The 21,635-nt window shown below is 38.1% G+C and overlaps 1 protein-coding gene, 1 long non-coding RNA gene and 1 pseudogene across 4 annotated transcripts in view; 1 reads left to right on the top strand and 2 right to left on the bottom strand.

Annotated features, from left to right (window-relative positions):
• Positions 1 to 21,635, bottom strand: part of FBXO11 (F-box protein 11) — a 97,473-nt gene that overhangs the window by 63,428 nt on the left and 12,410 nt on the right. The window lies entirely within an intron of this gene.
• Positions 10,030 to 10,808, bottom strand: LOC116560662. The gene is made up of 2 exons (XR_004273067.1): positions 10,113 to 10,808; positions 10,030 to 10,066 (listed from the first exon to the last, which is right to left on the bottom strand). It is a non-coding gene; the product is annotated as an uncharacterized LOC116560662 (long non-coding RNA).
• LOC116560661 lies at positions 10,874 to 12,085 on the top strand (annotated as a pseudogene).

Below are 21,635 nucleotides of genomic sequence, written 5' to 3'. Positions count from 1 at the left end.
ATTCTTCTATCCCTCTGAATCTTAGTTTCTTTCACATTTTCTTCTTCCCGAACCATTTCTGCGGCTTCCAAGTTACTTCCATCTTTCTGCTCCGGCTTCCATCTTTCCTGTCATAAGTTTTCCTCAATTGTCTGGTAATCTCCAGCTATCCATAAATACATTAGAGTACAGCACTTCTAAAATGCTGTTCAGAAATTCCATTTGAGGTTATGATTGGTAGGATTTAGTGTAGAGCTGCTTTTCTCAAAAGTGTAGACTGGGAGATCCTGGCAGTTATCAAGGGATGACTTTTGGAAAGTATTACAGTCAAAACTAGTTTTATTATTATTATTTTTGTGTGTGTGTGAGAGACGGAGTTTTGCTTTTCCTGCCCAGGCAGGAGTGCAATGGTGCAATCTCGGGCTCACTGCAACCTCTGCCTCCCAGGTTCAAACGATTCTCCTGCCTCAGCCTCCCCAGCAGCTGGGACTACAGGTGCGTGCCACCACGCCTGGCTAATTTTTGTATTTTTAGTAAAGACGGGGTGTCACCATGTTGGCCAGGTTGGTCTAGAACTTCTGACCTCAAGTGATCCGCCTGCCTTGACCTCCCAAAGTGCAGGGGTTACAGGCACGAGCCATTGTGCCCGGCCTTATTTTCATTATTAATAGACATTAAGACATTATTTTTTTTGCACACTTTCTCACAAGTACACAGTAGAGTTTTTCAGAGGCTACATATCACAACATGGGATATCACGACACCCCAAATGTAGGAGCAGGTATTATAGTCAATTCCTGTTAAGCTGGGCATTAGATTCAAATATGTAAAACTATTCTACTCTAAATGTTTTGTTTTGGAAATTAGTTATTTTTCACCAAAATCATGTCATGTAACATATTTAATAGATTACTGTTGCTTTTAAAGAGATATTTAAAATTTAAAATTTTATAATACAGTAAATATTGATAGCTATAACCAACATTAAAAAAAAAATCTACTGGGGCACATGGCTCCACGACTTTTAAGCAGTTAAAAGGGTCTTGAAATTTTAAAAAGTTTGAGAACTGCTACTGTAGAGTAATAAAGTAGGAACACAGTAAGTGTCAGTGTCACTACTGGTAAGTCTATGGACTTATTTTTAGACAGATTTTCGCAGAAAGTACTCTTCTAGCCTCTTGAAAGGTGTAAATCTAGAAGCTAGTATTTAAGGAGGCAGAGGTTTAAAGCACTGGGATTCTCAACTTTTCATATGTAGATTTTCCATTTAATCAACATTTTAGGTTTGAAGGTCCTTCCCTTATCTCTACCTGGTATTTCTCTCCTACAATAAGCTTCAGTTTCCTTGATGGTAAAAAGGCAAATACCTGGTTGCACAGGACACAGAAAAGAAGCTAAGAAGTCTAACTGCTCTTTTTAAAGTCTTACAATCAGTGTTGTTGGGTTTTATCTTCGCCTTCCACATGGCCTTCGAAGGTACTTGTCTCTCTAATTCCTTAGTATTTTGGGGTTCTTTGGCATGATTTGGCTTATTTCTTGTAGCTTCCATATCTGCAGGCTTAGTTTCAACTTTACTGGGTACACTAAGTTAGTCACTACCATTCACTCACTTTTCAGTTTCCAAATTGTTGATTTATTTTGTCCCTCTTACCCTTTTCTCTGTTCTTGTGGGTTTATGTCTTTTAAAAATTATTTTACTGTACCATGGTTTCAAGTAAAAACTAAGATATATACGTGTTCAACTTACCACATTTTCATTCCTTTACATTTACTCTGTGTCCCTCTGCTTTGAGTATGCCTATTGTAAGGAGCAGCTAGCTTGTTTTTAAAATATATAACTTTAAAATATGCATTTAATCCACTGTAATTATATTTCTATTTTGTCATGTTACATTTATCTGGATTTTCCTTTACTTCTCATTCCCCCTTTTCCTCTCACACTTTAACCCTCAACATATCATTTACTACCTGGGTCTAAAGGATGCCTTAAAAAAATAATTTAGGTTATTTTACAAATAACTTTTTTTTTTTTTTTTTTTTTTTAGACGTAATCTCACTCTGAGACAAAATCTCACTCTGTCACCTAGGCTGGAGTGCAGTGGCGTGATCTCAGCTCACTGCAATCTTTGCCTCCTGGGTTCAAGCGATTCTCTGGCCTCAGCCTCCCAAGTAGGGGGGCTACAGGCACGTGCCACCACACCTGGCTAATTTTTTGTATTTTTAGTAGAGACAGGGTTTTACCATGTCAGCCAGGATGGTCTCTGATCTCCTGACCTCATGATCCACCTGCCTTGGCCTGCCAAAGTGCTGCAATCACAGGTGTGAGCCACTACACCCAGCCTATTTTACAAATAATTTACAGAGACAGTGCAAGACAACTTTTAAAATAAATTGTAATAGGAATTTAAATATAGCAAACACCTCTTTGTACTAAGAAAATTTTACACACAAACATCGTACAAAATTTAAAAAAGTGTTTTTTTGAGACAGTCTTGCTCTGTCACCCAGGCTGCAGTGCAGTGGTGCAATCTCAGCTCACTGCAATCTCCACCTCCTGGGTTGAAGCAATCCTTGTGCCTCAGCCTCCTCGTAGCAGCTGGGACTACAGGCATGTACCACCATGCTTGGCTAATTTTTGTATTTTTAGTAGAGATGGGATTTCACCATGTTGGCCAGGCTGATCTCGAACTCTTGACCTCAAGCGATCTGCCTGCCTCAGCCTCCCCAAGTGCTAGGATTATGAGGGCATGAACAACTGTGCCTGGCCATATACAAAATTTAAAAAACACTGTCACAGGACTTTTTTTTTTTTTTAAGCAAAAAGAGATGGTTCAGGTTTGTGTTGCAAAATATTCCTGTTGAATGACTAACTGGATAAAAATACCATATTTTCTTTTTGTCCTTAAATCACCCTGTGCATTCAATCCTTAGGTCTTGAGAAAATATAAGATATGATCATCTCAAGAATCATAGTATGAGACTTCACTTATATGCTCCATTTCACTATCATTTTATTAGAGTATAGAAGAGCAAAATCTAATACAACTTTCTACAAAGATCACTATGTTCCTTATCTGTGTAGTCCAACATGGTAGCCAGCCACAGTAAAGTGAGAGTAATTGAAAGTTGTATTTTTCTCCTGCTTTAACCCCTTAAAAGTTAGCATGAGGAGGAACGGAATTTTAAATTTTATTAATTTTAATTAATTTAAATATACATAGCCACATGTGGCAAGTGGCTACCATACTGGACAACTTAAGTCTAGAGTGCTATTTCTCTTTGCATTTATCTTCTAAACTGTATGTCTCCTAAATTTTTTTATACCTTTTTGAAGTAGGATGTGATATTTAAGCAATGCAATGAGAAAACTGAAAATAACTATTTACTGCATCTTCCTTCTAGGAGATTCTACCATTCTTATTTTTGTCTTTTTTTTTCGGCGGGGGGCATAGTATAAATAATTGATGAGTAATGATAAAATTCCCAGAATAGTAAAAGATTTCAATATATAAGAAAAGCAAGATTATTAGGATCCCATAATGGATGTTAGGTTTATAAAAAAGGGTCTAATGGGCTCATATGGTAACTATAAGATAGAACAATTTTTTATTTTGAGATGGAGTCTCACTCTATTGCCCAGGCTGGAGTGCAGTGGCATTATCTCAGTTCACTGCAACCTCTGCCTCCCGGGTTCAATCGATTCTCCTGCCTCAGCCTTCCAAGTGGCTGGGATTACAGGGGCCCGCCACCACACCCAGCTAATTTTTGTATTTTTAGTAGAGATGGGGTTTCATGATATTGGCCAGGCTGGTATCGAACTCCTGACCTCAGGTGATCCACCTGCCTCAGCCTCCCAAAGTACTCGGATTACAGGCATGAGCCACTGTACCCAGACAGAAAACAAAATTTTTTTGAAAATAAATTTTCTCTTTGTTCTTCAGTAGATCTCTAAGAATACAAGTCATAAAATATTAACCCTTATAAATAGTACTGCACAAAAATGAAAATAAAAAACAAAAATTATTCCAACTGATCCTGATGGTATACCAAGGGATAAGCTTTCTTCATTCCCTTAGTTCTGCCAGTCTGGAAGACATTTATTTTATTTCTATTTCTTTTGTGGTTACTCAAGCTAAAAAAGAAATAAAGACAGCAGCAGCAGCAAACATGTATAGAGTAGTACTCATTAGTGTTCTAATGCTTTATATGTATTTCACTTAATCCTCCCCACAACAGCTATGAGAAGGTACTACTGTCATCCCCATTTATACCATAAGGAAATTTAGGCACAAAAAATGTGAAGTAACTCCTTAATGTCACACAGCTAGTAAGAAATAAGCTAGTCTTTCATTCAGGTAGTTTGGCTGCAGAGCCACAAAATAGCTATTTAGTTTTGGTAAAATACCCTGAAGTTGGTCAGTATCTCTTTTTGTGCTATTGACTTTTTTGTGAACAAAGCAAGAAAGTAGCATTCCTGACTCAATAAACTCTATTTTTTCCCCCAACTTTCTTGTTACTGTCTAGAGTTTTCATTCTACTTTAAAAGAATATTATACATATTTGCAATCAAGTCAACTTGATTTATCAACATATTTTACCAACTCTTTGTTTGCCACTGTATTCTTTTGTGCAATTCCTCCTTCCCTCTAGTTTACTATTCTTCCTGCTGAAGTACAATCTCTGGTTCTTGCATCAATCTTCTGTAAGTGAGGAGCTCTTCATTTTGTGTATTTCCTCACCTTGGGCCTCATTCTTGCTGACAGCTAATGGTTTAAGTGAGTACAGAAGTCAAGGTCAACAGTTATATTCCTTGTATATTCTGAGGAAAGAAGATCCCATATCTTTGGGAAGATACTGTTCTGGTAAATATGTTGTTAATGTAACTGATGTTTTGGTGTAGCAACTGTGGCATTTTTCATTTTGAAAAACTTTTATCTTTTATGATCTACAATTTCACTTTTGAGCATCTAGAAGAAGATTTTTAAAATTTATCCTGGTAAGCAAGTGTTCAGTAATGTGCTATTTTGATAGAAAAACTTAGTTCAAAATGAAACCTTCAAATCTGGAAACCTTTTAATCACTACCTCATTGAATATTGTTTTTCTACTACTCTAATCTCTCCTAAAATTTCTTTTGGATATTGAACTTATGTTTGAATCTCTCAATCTATACTTTTTTTTCCACTTCTCTCCTACTACATTCTTGGTGAATTCCTTAATACTATTTTCCAAATCACCGTTTCACGGACCATGTTCAGTCTAGTATAAATCTAATGACATCTTTCTTAATATAAGTTGTTTTTTTATTATTATTATTAAAGACAGGGTCTTGCTCTGTTGCCCTGGCTGTAGTACAGTGGCACAATCATGGCTCACTGCAGCCCGGACCTCCTGGGCTTAAGCGATCCCTCCCACCTCAGCCTCCTGAGTAGCTTGAGCCCACAGGTATGCACCACCACATCCAGTTAATTTTTCATTTTTTGTACAGATGAGGTTTTGCTATGTTGCTTAGACTGGTAATTTTGGTTCTTTTATGGCTATTATTCCTTCCTTTACCTCCCTGAGGATCTTAAACATATGCTTTAAAATTGTTCTATTATTTACACTTAGAGACTAAGGATTCACTTGAATATCAATTATTCCCACTCCTGCACAAAAGAAAACATACTGTAAATACTGTATCATGATTCCCTTTTTTCCCCACTAAACAACAAAACTTAGGAGATATTTCTGTATCAGTACACAGAAAACATTCTCTCTTCTTTCTGATGAAGATGTTGACTTGGTTATTTTAGATTTAGTTTTTCTTGTATATTTTCAAATTTTTGCTTGGCAGGTTCATTATAACTCCAAGTTACATGGTGGGTGGGTGGGTGGGTGTCTGTGTGTGTGTGTCCTTCTGTGCTTACCTCATCCTAACAATTTTTCATTTTCTGCCATCTCTCACCCAAACCTCCCACCCCAGAATGAGGTCTTGTAATTGCCACAGATGTCTCCTCCTGAAGATCCAGATCCTAAGTCACGGGCAGGTAGGCCCAGCTTTTATCCAGAAGGCTGTCAATGCCTCCTTCCACCACTCTGGACTTGTAATTTACATAAGCCATATCCCTAACCAGCAGTCATACATTCTTTTTCAGAATTTTCCTGATTCACACTCTTCTAGTTTCTGGGGTAATAAAAACAGGCTGTTCATCTCCCTTCTTCAATCTGTCTACCAATATACAGTAGAGTTTTGGTCTCTATCCTGCAGACGACCTCTAAGAGGCATCTTCCTGCTTGTCAAACAGATTTTGATAGATTCATGTATTCAGTTTCTATTTAACACTTTGTCTTTTTTTTTTTTTTTTTTTGAGACAGAGTCTTGCTCTATCACCCAGGCTGGAGTGCAGTGGCATGACCTCAGCTCACTGCAACCTCTGCCTCCCGGGTGTACAAGCAATTCTCTGCCTCAGCCTCCCAAATAGCTGGGATTGCAGGCACCCACCACCATGCCCAGTTAATTTTTGTATTTTTAGTAGAAACAGGGTTTCACCACTTTGGCCAGGCTGGTCTTGAACTCCTGACCTCAGGTGATCTGCCCACCTTGGCCTCCCGAAGTGCTGGGATTACAGGTTTGAGCCACTGTGCCCCGCCTTTTTTTTTTTTTTTTTTTTTTTTAAAGGAATGAAAAGTCTCAGCCGGGTGTGGTGGCTCAGGTCTGTAATCTCAGCACTTTGGCAGACAGGGCACGTGGATCACCTAAGCTCAGGAGTTCAAGACCAGCCTGGCCAACATGGTAAAACCCTGTCCCTACTAAAAATACAAAAATTAGCCCAGCATGGTGGGGTGACTGTAATCCCAGCTATTCAGGAAGCGGAGGTTGCAGTAAGCCAAGATTGCGGCACTGTACTCCGTCTCAAAAAAAAGAGAGAGAAATCTCCGTCCCAATTTTTCTATTTATTCAGTTCCTCTCCCTTTTCTCCAGATAACGCATGTTAAGATTTCCTCGTCCATTCTTTCCAAGTCTGTGCGTGTACAAAAACATATGAATATAAATTATGTAGCCCCAGAAATTTGCCTTTTTTCTTACAGCTGCATGGTATTCCATTATATGGTTTTTCCATAATTTATTTGACTAATCCCCTACTGATGGACATCTGGATTCTCACCTTCTGCTATTACAAACCATAGTACGAAATAATCTGATACATGTATCATGTGGTAAGTGTGCAAGTATAAGATAAATTTCAGAAAATTCAACCTGTTGGGTCAATACATTTTTGCTCTGGCAGATAATGACCAATTGCCTTCCACAGGGGTTATTTCAGTTTGTATTCTCAACACCAATGTATGAGCAGCTCTTCCCCCAAAGCTCTACAACCAATAGAGTATGTTGCCCAACTTTTATGTTTTTGCCTAAAAGGGGAACTATAATCATTACAGTTTTAATTTATCTTACTGTGAATGAGGTACTGGCCTCATTAGCTTAAAAGCCACTCATATTTAATTTTCTGTGCATATCTATCCATATATTTGCTCGTTTTTTATGGAGTTGCAAGGTCTTTTTCTTGTCGAGTTTCCAAGTACTACTTTTTTTTTTTCCCAAGTACTTCTTATATGTATATTAGGAAAGCTACCCTTTGTCTGTGATTTAAATTACCACTGAGTTTTGCTAATTCCCAACTGTAAATAAGTTTTGGTTGCAAGTAAGTTTTGCTGAAACTCTATATCCACTGAACAATTTCCTTTTCCCCCTTAGCCTAGCCACCACCATTCTACTTTGTTTCTAGGAGTCTGACTACTCAAGATATCTCACATAAGTAGGGTCATGCGGTAATTGCCTTTTTATGGCAGGCTCTCACTTAGCATAACATCCTGAAGGTTCATCTATGTTACATCACATAAAATTTCCCTCTTTTTAAACTTTGAATAATATTTCACTGTATGTATATACATTTTCTTTATCCATTCAGAGAATGCTTTTTTTTTTTTTTTTTTGAGAAGGAATCTCACTTTGTCACCCAGGTTCGAATCTCAGTTCGCTGCAACCTCCACCTTCCAGGCTCAAGAGATTCTTCCACCTTAGCCTCCTGAGTTGCTGGGATGACAGGCACATGCCTGTTAAAAAATTTATTATACCTAGCTAATTTTTTGTATTTTTGGTAGAGTCAGGGTTTTGCCATGTTGTGCAGGCTGGTCTCAAACTCAGCTCAAGCAATCTACCCAAGTTGGCTTCCCAGAGTGCCCTGCCTGAGAGCGCTTTTTTTGATGTAATAGATTTTTATCAATTATTTCATGATTTCTGGACTTAGTCAGTTTAAAAGGTCTTCCCCATACCAAAATTATAAAAAAGGCTTCTATTTTCTTTTGGTACTTTCATAGCTTTATTTTTTTCATTGATCTGTTTGGTATTTACGTGAAAAACATCCAATTTCATTTTTTCAGTTTTCCTGGCTCTTCCTCCTTTACTTTCTCTTATGAACTTTGGAATCAGAACGTCCAGTGCTTTAATTTATAAAATTAAAAAACATTGCATTGTTTCATTTGCTGAAGGTTGTTTTGTGTCTTTCACATAAATATTTCCTACTATGAATTTATTTCCATTTATCCTTGTATTTTCGGTAATTTCTGCTTCACCAAGATTGCTGTTATGTTATCTGACATACTGCTATTCACAGTTATTAAATTTTCATTGTATCCTTTAAGAAATAAGTGCCACTCTTTATTGTTTTTTAGTATGAATTCCATCTAGTATGTTAAAATCATGACACTCCTAAATTCTTTTCATTTGCATTTGCATCTTACACCTTTTCTCTTTTAAAATATCAATCTTTCACAATCACTGTCTTAGGCGTGTATCTTGTATAAACCACAGAGTTTTGCCTTGAATATAATCTAAAAATATTTTCCTTCTAAAGGTGAGTTAAGCATATTCATATCTTTTGTTAAGGACATGTTTGGGCTGGGCACAGTAGTTCACAAGGTCAGGAGTTCAAGACCAGCCTGGCCAAGACAGTGAAACCCTGTCTCTACTAAAAATACAAAAATTAGCCAGGCATGGCGGCGGGCACCTGTAGTCTCAGCTACTTGGGAGGCTGACGCAGAATGGTTTGAACTCAGAAGTCGGAGATTGCAGTAAACCGAGATTGTGACACTGTACTCTGGCCTGGGAGACACAGTGAGACTCTGTCTCAAAAAAAAAAAGAGAGAGAGAGAGAGAGAGAGAGAGAGAGAGACAGAGAGAGAGAGAAAGGCATGTTTGGTCTTAGGGCTACTGTGTCTTGTTATGTATGTGATTATATACAAATATTTTTTCACTAAGTGATGTTTCATTTTTAATGGATTTGCAGTTCTTTCAGTATTTAGGAAGGTTTATAGCTTTGTTCTAATGGTTACCTTTATAATTTCTATCTCTTTAGACAACATCTATTATTTCCTCAATATGAATAATGTTTTAAAATTAGCATGCTTCCTCTCCCACTACTCGATTTAATCAACAGTATTAAAACTAATAGCATTATCTTAACTGTTTTAGTTTTCTTTGTTATTTTAATGTTTCTTTTAAAGTGCTGGATATGTTTATAATTCTAATACTTGAAATATAAACTTTCAAAGAATGTGATGTTTAAACATCTTTTTCAACATCAGTTGCCCTATGGTAATCATAGGGCAACTCCTTCTCTCAAATTTTATTAGTTTAATCATTTCTATATCATCAGCATATTAACATCATGTTCTGTCATTATGATCGCCACATTTTAGTCTTTTTTTTTTTTTTTTTGAGACAGAGTCTCACTCTATCACCCAGGCTGGAGTACACTGGCATGATCTCTTACTGCAACCCTCTATCTCCCAGGTTCAAGTAATTCTCGTGCTTCAGCCTCCCAAGCAGCTGGGACTACAGGAGTGTACCACCACCACGCCCAGCTAATTTTTATATTTTTGGTAGAGATGGGGTTTCACCATGTTGGCCAGGCTCGTCTCAAACTCCTGGCCTCAACTGATCTGCCCGCCTTGGCCTCCCAAAGTGCTGGGATTACAGATTTGAGACACCACACCCAGCCCACATTTCAGTCTTTACGTCTACATATAAATTCAGTGTGTGAGCACTGAATTTGCTTACACACTGAATTTATATACAGATCATTTCCCCACGTCTGTCAGCTGAAGTTTATATTCTTGTATTTTCCTCAAGAAGGCTCACATAAACAATTATTCTGAGTACTATTTTTTTTCTTTCTTTTTTTTTTTTTTTGGTTCTTTTTTTTTTCTTCTTTGATTACTATTTGTTCCTTAAGAACAATGTGACTGGATATAAAATCTTTAGCTCGCACTTTACTTTCTTATAAATGTTGTTCCACTCGTGTTGAATGTTGTGCAGAATTCTAAGGCCAGGCAGATTTCAAAGTTTTATGAATGACTTGGGGTGGAGTAGTTAGGAAGGTGTCTGGCTGTCCAAAGGAAATCTTTAAGATCTTTCTGGTCAGTTTTCCCTGGCACAGATGCCCTTTCAACATGTAAGTTTCAGCTGAGTTAGTTTTTCTTCTATTGTGTTTTTAACCACTTGTTCTGTTGTGACGTTTGGTTTTTCTTCTATGAGGGTTTCAATTCTAAGTTTGTTGGATCTACTGTATTTTCTAACACTTAAAAAAAACACTTTATTTCTGTATTTTAAAATCCCTGTGTCTCTTATTATGTTTTCCTTGGGGCTAGTCTGCTTCTGTGCTCCTTATTTCATCTGCATTTCTGTACTTTTTTTTTTTTTTTTGAGACAGGGTCTTCCCTCTGTTGCCCAGGCTGGAGTGCAGTGGCATAATGTCAGCTCATTGCAACCTCCGCCTCCTGCCATCTTCCCACCTCAGCCTCCCAAGTAGCTAGAACTACAGGCATGAGCCACTACACTCAGCTAATTTTTTTTTTTTTTTTTTTTTAAGAGACAGGGCTTTGCCAAGTTGCCTAGGCTGGTCTGAAACTCCTGAGCTCAAGTGATCTCCCTGTCTTAGCCTCCCAAAGTGCTGGGATTACAGGCGTGAGCCCTCATCCCCAGTCTTCTGCTTTCTTCAACTTCTTTCCCAAGTTCTCTCAACTCACATTTTATATCCTCCTGTTGCCCTGCCATCTCTTTTCTGAGTTCTTACCATTACTGCTTTGTAATCTTCTTTTGTAGAACTATTTACAGCTTGACTCAAGTCTAAAAAATAGATGGTGAAATACTGGGTCACAATTTTCATCTGCTGTGTAGCAACAATTCACTATTGACTGTTCTCAGTGTTTGGGAAGTTTTGCTGCCATATCAGCTTCTTTTGTATTTTGCATAACAGAATAAACTGGATTTTCCTGAAGCAGCTATTAACACAGATTCCTGGGAATGGGAAGGAATGGAAATACAGGCTTCACAGGAAAAAGACTCTCTACTCCTTTGATGCTATAAGTAATAGTGTGTGGGCTCTTCTGCCGCTCTCCAACCAGTGCCCTGTGCATTGCCTTCTCCTGTATCCCCTGATCTAACTCATTTCTCTCTTTCAATCAACCTCAGATCAAGCTGCCACCAAAATGCAGATTTCTGTAAAAACCCTTATGGGGAAGACCATCACCCTCAAGATTGAACTCTCGGATACAACAGAAAATGTAAAGGCCAAGATCCAGGATAAGGAAAGAATTCGTCCTGATCAGCAAAGACTGATCTTTGACAGCAAACAATTGGAAGATGAACATAATTTGTCTAACAACATTCAAAAGGAGTCTACTCTTCATCTTGTGTTGAGACTTGGTGGTGGTGTTAAGGAATAAGTCTTATACCACTCCCAAGAGGAATAAGCACAAGAGAAAGAAGGTTAAGCTGGCTGTCCTGAAATACCATAAGGTGAATGAGAATGGTAAAATTAGTTGCCTTAGTCAGGAGTGCCCTTCAGATGAATGTGGTGCTGAAGTGTTTAAAAAAGCAAGCCACTTTGACAGATATTATTGTGGCAAATGTCTGGCTGACTGCTTGAACAAACCAAAAGATAAGCAGTTGTGTATGAATTAATACATTTTTCGGCCAGGTGCAGTGGTTCACGCCTGTAATCCCAGCACTCTGGGATGGGGGTGAATTACCTGAGGTCAGGAGTTCAAGACCAGCCTGGCCAATTTGGTGAAACCCCACCTCTACTAAAAATAAAAAAGTTAGCTGGGCTTTGTGGCACACACCTATTAATCCCAGCTACTTGGGAGGCTGAGGGAGGAGAATCACTTGAACTCAGGAAGGCAGAGGTTGTAGTGAGCTGAGATCGTACCATTGCACTCCAGCCTGGGTGACAGCAAGACTCCACCTCAAAATAAATAAATAAATCATTTTTTAAAAAATACAGAGAAAAGCTAGTTCCTGTACATGGTTGCTCTGTGTGCACATGCGTGGTTTTGTACAGCCCTACTTTGTCTTTTCTGAATCAAATCAGGTACTTCTGCCATCATACCCGGTCATTACAAACAAGAGATTTAGCTTTTGAACTTCAATGTGAACCCCTCACCGTCAGTAAGTATATTTAAACTAATAGCTTCTGTCCCTTCTCAGATGTTTTTGATAGCCCTCAATATACATAATCTGGAGTTTATATATAATGTCTTTCAGTTCACTGAAAACAGAGGTTGATGCATTTTTCTTCTTTTTCACAATTTCTAGAGAAGATGCACATTTATGCATCTATGTTCATTCTAAAAGTATGATTATTAATTGCGTGTATGTTTAACTTATCATTGCTGTCTTCGAAGAGACAGAGAATCTCAATGCTGAAACTCACAGCACCATCCTGCTCCTTACAGTGTAACTTCAGGTAGTTGTATTTTTTAAAAGCTTTTACATGGGAAATGATTATTGACGCGTTATAATACAGTAAGTAAAACTTCATTCTGGCTGTATAATCAGAAACACATGGATTCTAATGCTAAGGTTGCCAATTACTAACTTGTGAATTAAATTCAGTAAACAAAAGTTTACTCTAAAACAAGTTCTTCTTGTTACAAATAATATATAAATTCTATTGTGTACTGTAAGTCCATATAACGGTATCAGACATCTATTAATGAAGAAAACACATTCTGGTAAGAATACAGAAACTTCATTACCTAACAGTATTATAAAGAAAGCATTCAGGAGAGTGAACAAGATAAGCTTACTATATAAAACATTTATCAAATAAATATTTACTGGTAATTCTTCATTAAGCATAAATGACCCTAACAACAATGGTAAATGACAGCAAACACCTGAGGTTGGGATATGGAAAAGATATCAAGAAGACATAAGACACATAAAAGGAAGCAATCAAATACTGAAGTCAAGCAACTACTGAGTTTACAACAGTGTCAAAAAAAAAAATTGCAGTAGTAATGCATATGGCTCACTCAAGAACAACGTGTAGGCCAGGTGTGGTGGCTCACGCCTGTAATCTCAACACTTTGGGAGGCCAAGGTAGGTGAATCATCTGAGGTCAGGAGTTTGAGACCAGTCTGGCCAACATGGCAAAATGCTGTCTCTACCAAAAATACAAAAATTAGCTGGGCGTGGTGGTGCATGCCTGTAATCCCAGCTACTCAGGAGGCTCAGGCACAAGAATCACTTGAACCCAGAAGACAGAAGCTGCGGTGAGCCGAGCTCACACCACTGTACTCCAGCCTGGGCAAGAGAGGAACACTTGGTCTCAAAAAAAAAAAAAAAAGGAACAATATGTAGATGAGTTTGTCTAAGAAAGAATCTTATAACAGAAAAATGACAGCCAAAGCATAGAAGACTTGGAAAAGATTGTTCCATAGGTGACAGAGTAAAACCATGAAAAAAAAGACAGTGCCTAGTTCCTCCCCGCCCCCCACACCAATGCCAACGTAAAGTGAACTGAGAGATGAACAGAGTATGACAACACTGTAAAAATTCTGTCCTGGTAAATCTTCCACTGCCTTTGGCCCATTCCCTCTCATTAAAGAATATCCTTTTCCCCTACTTTCCTCTATCTGTGGTACACTCATTCCTTAACATAGTTTATCTACACCCACTGTCTCTGAACAGTCCTTCCAAATCATTTCAGCCCTAAGACTAGCTGCCTGTCTATTCTCAAGTAACTCATGTATTCATTCATTCAATAACATTTAACCTCATGCATTAATGATGGGATTATAAATTATGCAACCTTTTTCTGGAAAACATATTTGGCAACATTTACCAAACTTTAAAAGGCAAGGCCAGGCGCGGTGGCTCATGCTTGTAATCCCAGCACTTTGGGAGGCCAAGGCGGGTGGATCGCAAGGTCAAGAGATCGAGACCATCCTGGCCAACACGGTGAAACCCGTCTCTACTAAAACTACAAAAAATCAGCTGGGCATGGTGGCGCGTGCCTGTAATACCAGCTACAGGAGGCTGACGCAGGAGAATTGCCTGAACCCAGGAGGCGGAGGTTGCGGTGAGCCGAGATCGCGCCATTGCACTCCAGCCTGGGTAACAAGAGCGAAACTCCGTCTCAAAAAAAAAATAAAAAAAAATAAAAAAAAATAAAAAGGCAAATATTCCTCCAAATCATCAAAATGTATATATTAAATAAGTGCATTTAAAAATATATCAATTATACCTCAATAAAGCTTAAAAATAGAAACCCTTTAACCCAATAACTCACTTTTAAAAAGTAAATCTTTCGCCGGGCATAGAGGCTCATGCCTGTAATCCCAGCACTTTGGGGGACCAAGGTGGGTGGATCACCTGAAGTCAGGAGTTTGAGACCAGCCTGACCAACATGGAGAAACCCCGTCCCTACCAAAAATACAAAATTAGCCAGGCGTGGTGGCGCATGCCTGTAATCCCAGCTACTTGGGAGGCTGAGGCAGGAGAATCGCTTGAACCTGGGAGGTGTAGGTTTCGGTGAGCCGAGACCGCACCACTGCACTCCAGCCTGGGCAACGAGTGAAGAGTGAAACCCCGAATTCAAAAAAAAAAAGGCGACAAGAACCTGTCTCGGAAGAAAAAATATATAATATATATATTTTTTCAAAAGAACAGTTAAGAGTTACCTCTGGGAAATAAAGAACAAAGAAAATAAAATAACTGGCTTTCCCCTTTAAATTCTATGTCCCGTGCTGGTGGCTCATACCTGTAATTCCAGCACTTTGTGAAGCTGAGGTGGGAGGATCGTTTAAGGCCAAGAGTTCAAGACCAACTGGAAATAATGCAAGACCCTGTCTCTATAAAACACTTTGTGGGGACAGGCATGGTGGCTCATATTTGCAAATCCCAGCACTTTGGGAGGCTGAAGTAGGTGGATTGCTGGAGCTCAGGAGTTCAAGACCAGCCTAGGCAACATGGTGAAATCCTGTCTTTACAAAAAAAAAAAAAATTAGCCAGGCATGGTGGCACATGTCTGCAGTCCCAGCTACTTGGGAGGCAGAGGTCACAGTGAGCCAAGATTGTGCTATTACATTCCAGCCTGAATGACTGAGACTCTGTCTCAAATACACAATTAGCCAGGCTTGGTGAAGCATACCTGTACTCCTAGCTACTGGGATGGGTGAGGCAGGATGATCTCTTGAGTCTAGTAGTTTGAGACTACAGAGAGCAGTGACTGTGCCACGGTGCTCCTGCTAGGAGACAGAGTGAGACCTTGTCTTAAAAAAAAAAGAAACCTTAAAAAATAAAAGATTATATATATCTGTATTCTTTCTTTAATTCACTTAATTAAGAATTTCTAGGGTGCCCGGCACTAATGATCTATACTGCTGGCACTTATATCTTTTGAGATAGTATTCCATGCTCCCATCTACCCCTGGGAACTATAAACAGAATAGGTCCAACAATTCACTAAAATGAAAAATGACTAGAATGGTGACATAATTTTGGAACAAGAACAGGTAACATTATTATTACTGACTGGGATCTGGAGACTTGGACTCTAAAGCCAAACATCCCTTTGAATAAACCTCAAGAATTGGGACAATAGTTCCTTCTATTTCAAATATTCTATAACACCATTCCTGACTAATTTACCATCTCCAAGATAATTTTAAAGTATCTAAACTAAGCTGACACCAAAGAAGAAAGGATATAATCTTCTTTAGTGCTCCATTTTAGAATTTACCAGATGTTCTTTATGTCAGTCTAAATAACTTAAATTCATTTTCTTTAGCTATCTTTTGAGCATGTAATAGGAAAAAAAAAAATAGCTGAGCAATCTTTTTCTTTTAAAAAGTACTTTCAACCACTCTGAAAGGTTAAGTTACTTTTAGGCCTGTTCCTTTTTAGAATAACACTTAAAATTTCCCATTAAGACAGTTTTTCAGCCAGGCACGGTGGCTCACACCTGTCATCTCAGCACTTTGGGAGGCTGAGGCGGGCAGATCACGAGGTCGGGAGTTCGAGACCAGCCTGGCCAACATGCTGAAACCCCGTCTCTACTAAAAACTACAAAAATTAGCTGGTGGTGGCGCATGCCTGTAATCTCAGCTACTCGGAAGGCTAAGGCAGGAGAACTGCTTGAAACCAGGAGGCAGAGGTTGCAATGAGCCAAGATCTCGTCATCGCACTCCAACCTGGGCAACAAGAGCAAAACTCTGTCTTTAAAAAAAAAAAAAAAAAAAAAAAAGATAAGTTTTTTAGCCACTTCCTTACAAATCTTATTGTTATGATACAGTATCATGTGTTTATACACACCCAAGCACCCCCCCCACACACACACTTCAGAACATCAACTGTAGCCCCATCTGCTACATTTAGTTCTGGCTAGATAGTTCAAAGACTCTGCTCATTTTTTTTTCTTTTGTTTCCACACAGATTAAAACACATCTGCTTTTTTTTTTTTAACAGGTTATTCAAAGTAATTTGATTTGTTCTTGGCTGAGTACTTAACCTCACCCAGTTTTTAATCTTCTATTAACATATTTAATATGTTCAATAATGTAAATTAGTAATTATATGAACACACCTTGGTCCAGAGAAGATGAAGGAAAAGAGAAACAATCATTCACTAAGTGTCTATGTGCAAATGGCTAGCACTATTTTTTTTAATAAATTATAGTTTCCATATAACATAACTCTTAAAATTCTCTCCCAACTGATACAACACCAATATGATTGCTTCATGGAAAAACAAAAGCTTTGTTTAAATGCGGTTATATTGCTCTTGTTCCTTCTTCGGCTACTAAAAGTCACTGTTTCAGAGAAATACATTACATACATCTGTGATCGGCTCTTCATAAAACCATGTAGACTACTCCCTAGAATCTACACTTACTGATTTTTCCTTAACCACATCAGTAGCTTCCACTTAAAAAACAAAAAACAGCAAAATTTAGTTGATCTCATTTAATGAAGGCTTTTTAGTGTACTTTCTCAAGAAAACACTTGTTTTCTCTTGGTTTAGGTTTATAAGAAGGCTGTAAGATGGTCAGACAACTAATCAAGTGAATGTGAGGTAAGTCAATTAAAAATCTAAGAACTAAATTTACGTTTCAAAGTCCTACATTTTTTGAAAATGGTTCCTACTTATTCCCAAACATTCTTCTTAGAAATCCTCTTAGAAAGTGAGGTGTGGTTTTTTTTAACCAATAATGATGAAATTATTTTCCTTAGCACTCTGTTTCAACACCTAATAAACTGACAGTCATTAATTTCTTCACAGATAAATTCAGTTTTGCGAAAACAAAATATTCCCTACTAAAATTATTAAACAGACATGAATCCATACCACCGGGGTACCTTCAGAAAAAATAGCCACCTGTTGTGATCAACAATAAATTCCACTTTTCTCATTATCCAGTTCATTTGCACACTAAATTTCCATTTTCCGTCATTCAGCAGGCTATGTGAGCAAAATATTTGTACATATTTACTACTATAATCACATTATCTGATGCAAAAGGAAATTTATGCTACAGTTGCAAACTTATCCTGGAAAGACAGAAGCACTGGTTCAGAGTCCCGAATATGTACTTACTGGGCCTCAAGCAAGCCTCCTGCCACAGTCTCCTGAGCAGCTAGGACTACACTACCTGCCACCAGGCCTGGCTAATTTTTATTATTTATTTATTTATTTATTTATTTCAGAGACAGCGGTCTCACTATGTTGGTAGGCTGGTCTTAACTCTTGGTTAAGGGACTCTCTCACCTCATCCTCTCAAAATACTAGGACTGCAGGCATGAGCCACTGAGTGTGGCCTACTTTTAATTCTGAACTGACTTCCTGATTGTGTTATTCTAATTTATTAGAAACAATATAGTCAATTATCATCCTAAAGTTGCTGTGAATAAAAATACAGATGTCTATAAATTAATAAGCACTTAATGCATATGTCCCTCATTAAAAAATGTAACATTTAAGGTTTTATTTGAATTTTAAATGCCCTACATGGGTAGTGTGTCATCAATCAAGTAGTATGAGTTCACATCACAATCAGAATTATAAACGTATTGGCCAGGCACGGTGGCTCATGCCTGTAATCCCGGCACTTTGGGAGGCTGAGGCAGGTGGATCAACGGAGGTTAGGAGTTTGAGACTTCCCTGGCCAACAAGGTAAAACCCTATCTCCACTAAAAATATAAAACATTAGCTGGGTGTGGTGGCGGACGCCTATAACCCCAGCTACTTGGGAGGTTGAGGCAAGAGGCTGCTTGAACTTGGGAAGCAGAGGTTTATAGTGATAGCACCACTGCACTTTAGTCTGGGCAACGGAGTGAGATGCTGTCTCAAAAAAATATATTATTATTACTATTATTATTATTGAGACAGGGTCTTGCTATGTTGCCCAGGCTGGAGTGCAGTGGTGCAATCATGGCTCACAGCAGCCTTGACCTCCAGAGCTTAAGTGATCCTCCCATCTCAGCCTCCTGAGCAGCTGGGACCACAGGCATGTGCCATCACACTGGGTTGTAGAGACGAAGTCTCCCTATGTTGCTCAGACTAGTCTCAAACTCCCAGGCTCAAGCAATCCCCCTGCCTCTGCCTCCCAACATGCTGGGGTTATAGGTATGAGTCACCTGCCAAATTATTACTCCTTTGTTTTACTTTATTCTCGTACATGAATACTACCTTCTTAACAAATTCTTAAGTGTACAATACAGTACTGTTGACTATAGGTACAATATTATATGGCAGAACTTATTCATCCTGCTTAACTGAAACTTCGTGCCTTCTGACAAGTAACTCCCCATTTTCCCCTTCCTTTCACCCCTGGCAAGCACAGTTCCACTCTTTGATTCTATAAATTTGACTATTTTAGATAACTTCATTAAGTGAAGTCATGCAGTATTTGTCGGTGACTGGCCTATTTCACTTAGCATTATGTCCTCAAAGTACATCAATGTTGCACATTGCAGAATTTCCTTAAGACTAAATAATATTCCATTGTATGTATATACCACATTCTCTCTTTTTCTTCATCTGTCAATGGACATGTTATGGGCCATTTCCACATTTTGGCTATTGTGAAAAGTGTTATTACAAATATGGGAGTGCTAGTACTTCTTCAAGAACCTGATTTAATTTCTTTTGAATAAAGACTTGGAAGTGGAATTGCTGGATCATATGGTAGTTCTATTTTTAATTTTTTGAGGACCTCCACACTGTTTTCCATAGTAGTTACACCATTTTGCATTTCTACTAACAGTATATAGGGTTTTAATTTCTCCACATCTTCACCAACACTTGTCTTTTTTTTTTTTTTTTTTTGAGACAGTCTTGCACTGTCACCATGGAGCGCAGTCTTGGCTCACTGCAACCTCCACCTCCCAGGTTCAAGCGATTCTCCTTGCCTCAGCCTCTCGAGTAGCTGGGACTACAGGTGCCCACCACCATGCCCAGCTAATTTTTTTGTATTTTTAGTAGAGATGGGGTTTCACTACATTGGCTAGGCTGGACTCAAACTCCTGATCTCGTGATCCGCCTGCCTCAGCCTCCCAAAATACTGGGTTACAGGTGTAAGCCACCTCGCCCTGCTCCTTTGTTTTTATAAACAGTCATCCTAATAGGGGTGAGAAGATAATTTCATTGTAGTTTTTATTTGCATTTCCCTGATGATTAATGATGTTGAGCCTTTTTCCATATACCTGCTTGCCATCTATATATCTTCCCTGGAGAATGTTTATTGTAAAGTCTTTAGCCCATTTTTAAACAGGTTACTAGTTTTTCTGCCACTAAGTTGTAGAAGTTCCTTAAATATTTTACAGATTAACTCTTTATCAGATATATGGTTTGCAAATATTTTCTCCCATTTCATTGGATGTCCTTTCACTTTGTTGACTGCTTCCTCTGCTGCGTAGAAGCTTTTTAGTTTGATGTCTCACTTGTCTATTTTTACCTTTGTTGCCTATCCTTTAGGTGTTATACCCATGAAATCACTGCCAAAGACAATCTCACGAAGCTTCCCTCCCTGTAGATTCCATATACATTATTTGAAAAGCAAAGAAATGTAAAATAACAAAAAATCACTTCACCACCACCATCCCAAGATACTAGTCAGCATTTCACCAAAAATTTTTTAGACATTTCACCCAATCAAAAGGGTATATTCCCAGTTTCATTGCATGTGTTATTAACAAGTCTTTGACTGGTATGTAACACTTTCCTAGCCCCCTAAAACCAGAAACTTAACTTCACAGACTCTGGTCAAGCTCCCTGTATTCAGGTCTTCCAGCTCAGTTTTTCAACTCTAGATATTTCAGCTAAAGGTTCTCACATGATGCAGAAATAGAGTACAGATTTCCTCTGACATGTTGCAATGTAGAATCAGAAAGATTCATAAAGGCATCCTGGGAGTTACAACTACTATTTGCTATGTGGCATTACACATACTTATGAGGAAACAAAGTATTGTTTTATCTCTGCAATTGAGGTTGCTTAGATTCTAGCAACATATAACTTAAACCTGTCCTCCTACCTTCAATTTCTAGATACACAGCCAAAACAATTAACATAATGAAAAAAGCTAATACCACAAAAACAAGGTGAATTACCCCAACTCTGCAGTTAATTTTCTTATCTTGGTGTTTTTTTTTTTTTTTTAAATCACTTACATAAAAATGCTATAACTTAATCGCTAGGCTGCAACAACTTCTGAAGTGTGGTCCAAAGGTAATTCAACAAATAATTACCAGCCTGGCCAACATAGCGAAACACTGTCTCTACTAAAAATACAAAAAAATGAGCCAGGCATGGTAGCATGCGCCTATAATCCCAGCTACTTGGGAGGCCAAGCCACAAGAATTACTTTAAGCCAGGAGACAGAGGCTGCACTGAGCTGAGATTGCACCACTGCACTCCAGCCTGGGTGACAGAATAAAACTGTGTCTCAAAAAAAAAAAATAATAATAATTAATTAATTAAATAGTTGAAGAGCAGAACATATACCAGACTGTGGGGGTCATAAAAAGCCTTCATCTTACTAGTATTTCACAGAAAACTCTCTTAACAGATTCTGCTGGTCTTGCAAACAGTCTACGGCTAAGGTTACAAATGAAACTCCAGTGTTTTATAAATATATATAAACTACATCTGTATGTGTATATATACACACATATTAGAGATACGTGGATAGACAAATCTATGTATCTCTATCCTTAGAAATATGTATGTATCTACAAGCCACAGTGCTTCCAATATATATATAATATATTATATATTATATATATATTATATATATTATATATTATATATATTACATATATACAAT

Source organism: Sapajus apella, unplaced genomic scaffold (assembly GCF_009761245.1).
Source record: "Sapajus apella isolate SASKATOON/1434 unplaced genomic scaffold, GSC_monkey_1.0 scaffold26, whole genome shotgun sequence".
NCBI classification, from domain to species: Eukaryota; Metazoa; Chordata; class Mammalia; order Primates; family Cebidae; genus Sapajus; species Sapajus apella.
The sequence above is the reverse complement of the archived record's forward strand: the minus strand, read 5'-3'. Positions and strand labels throughout refer to the sequence as shown.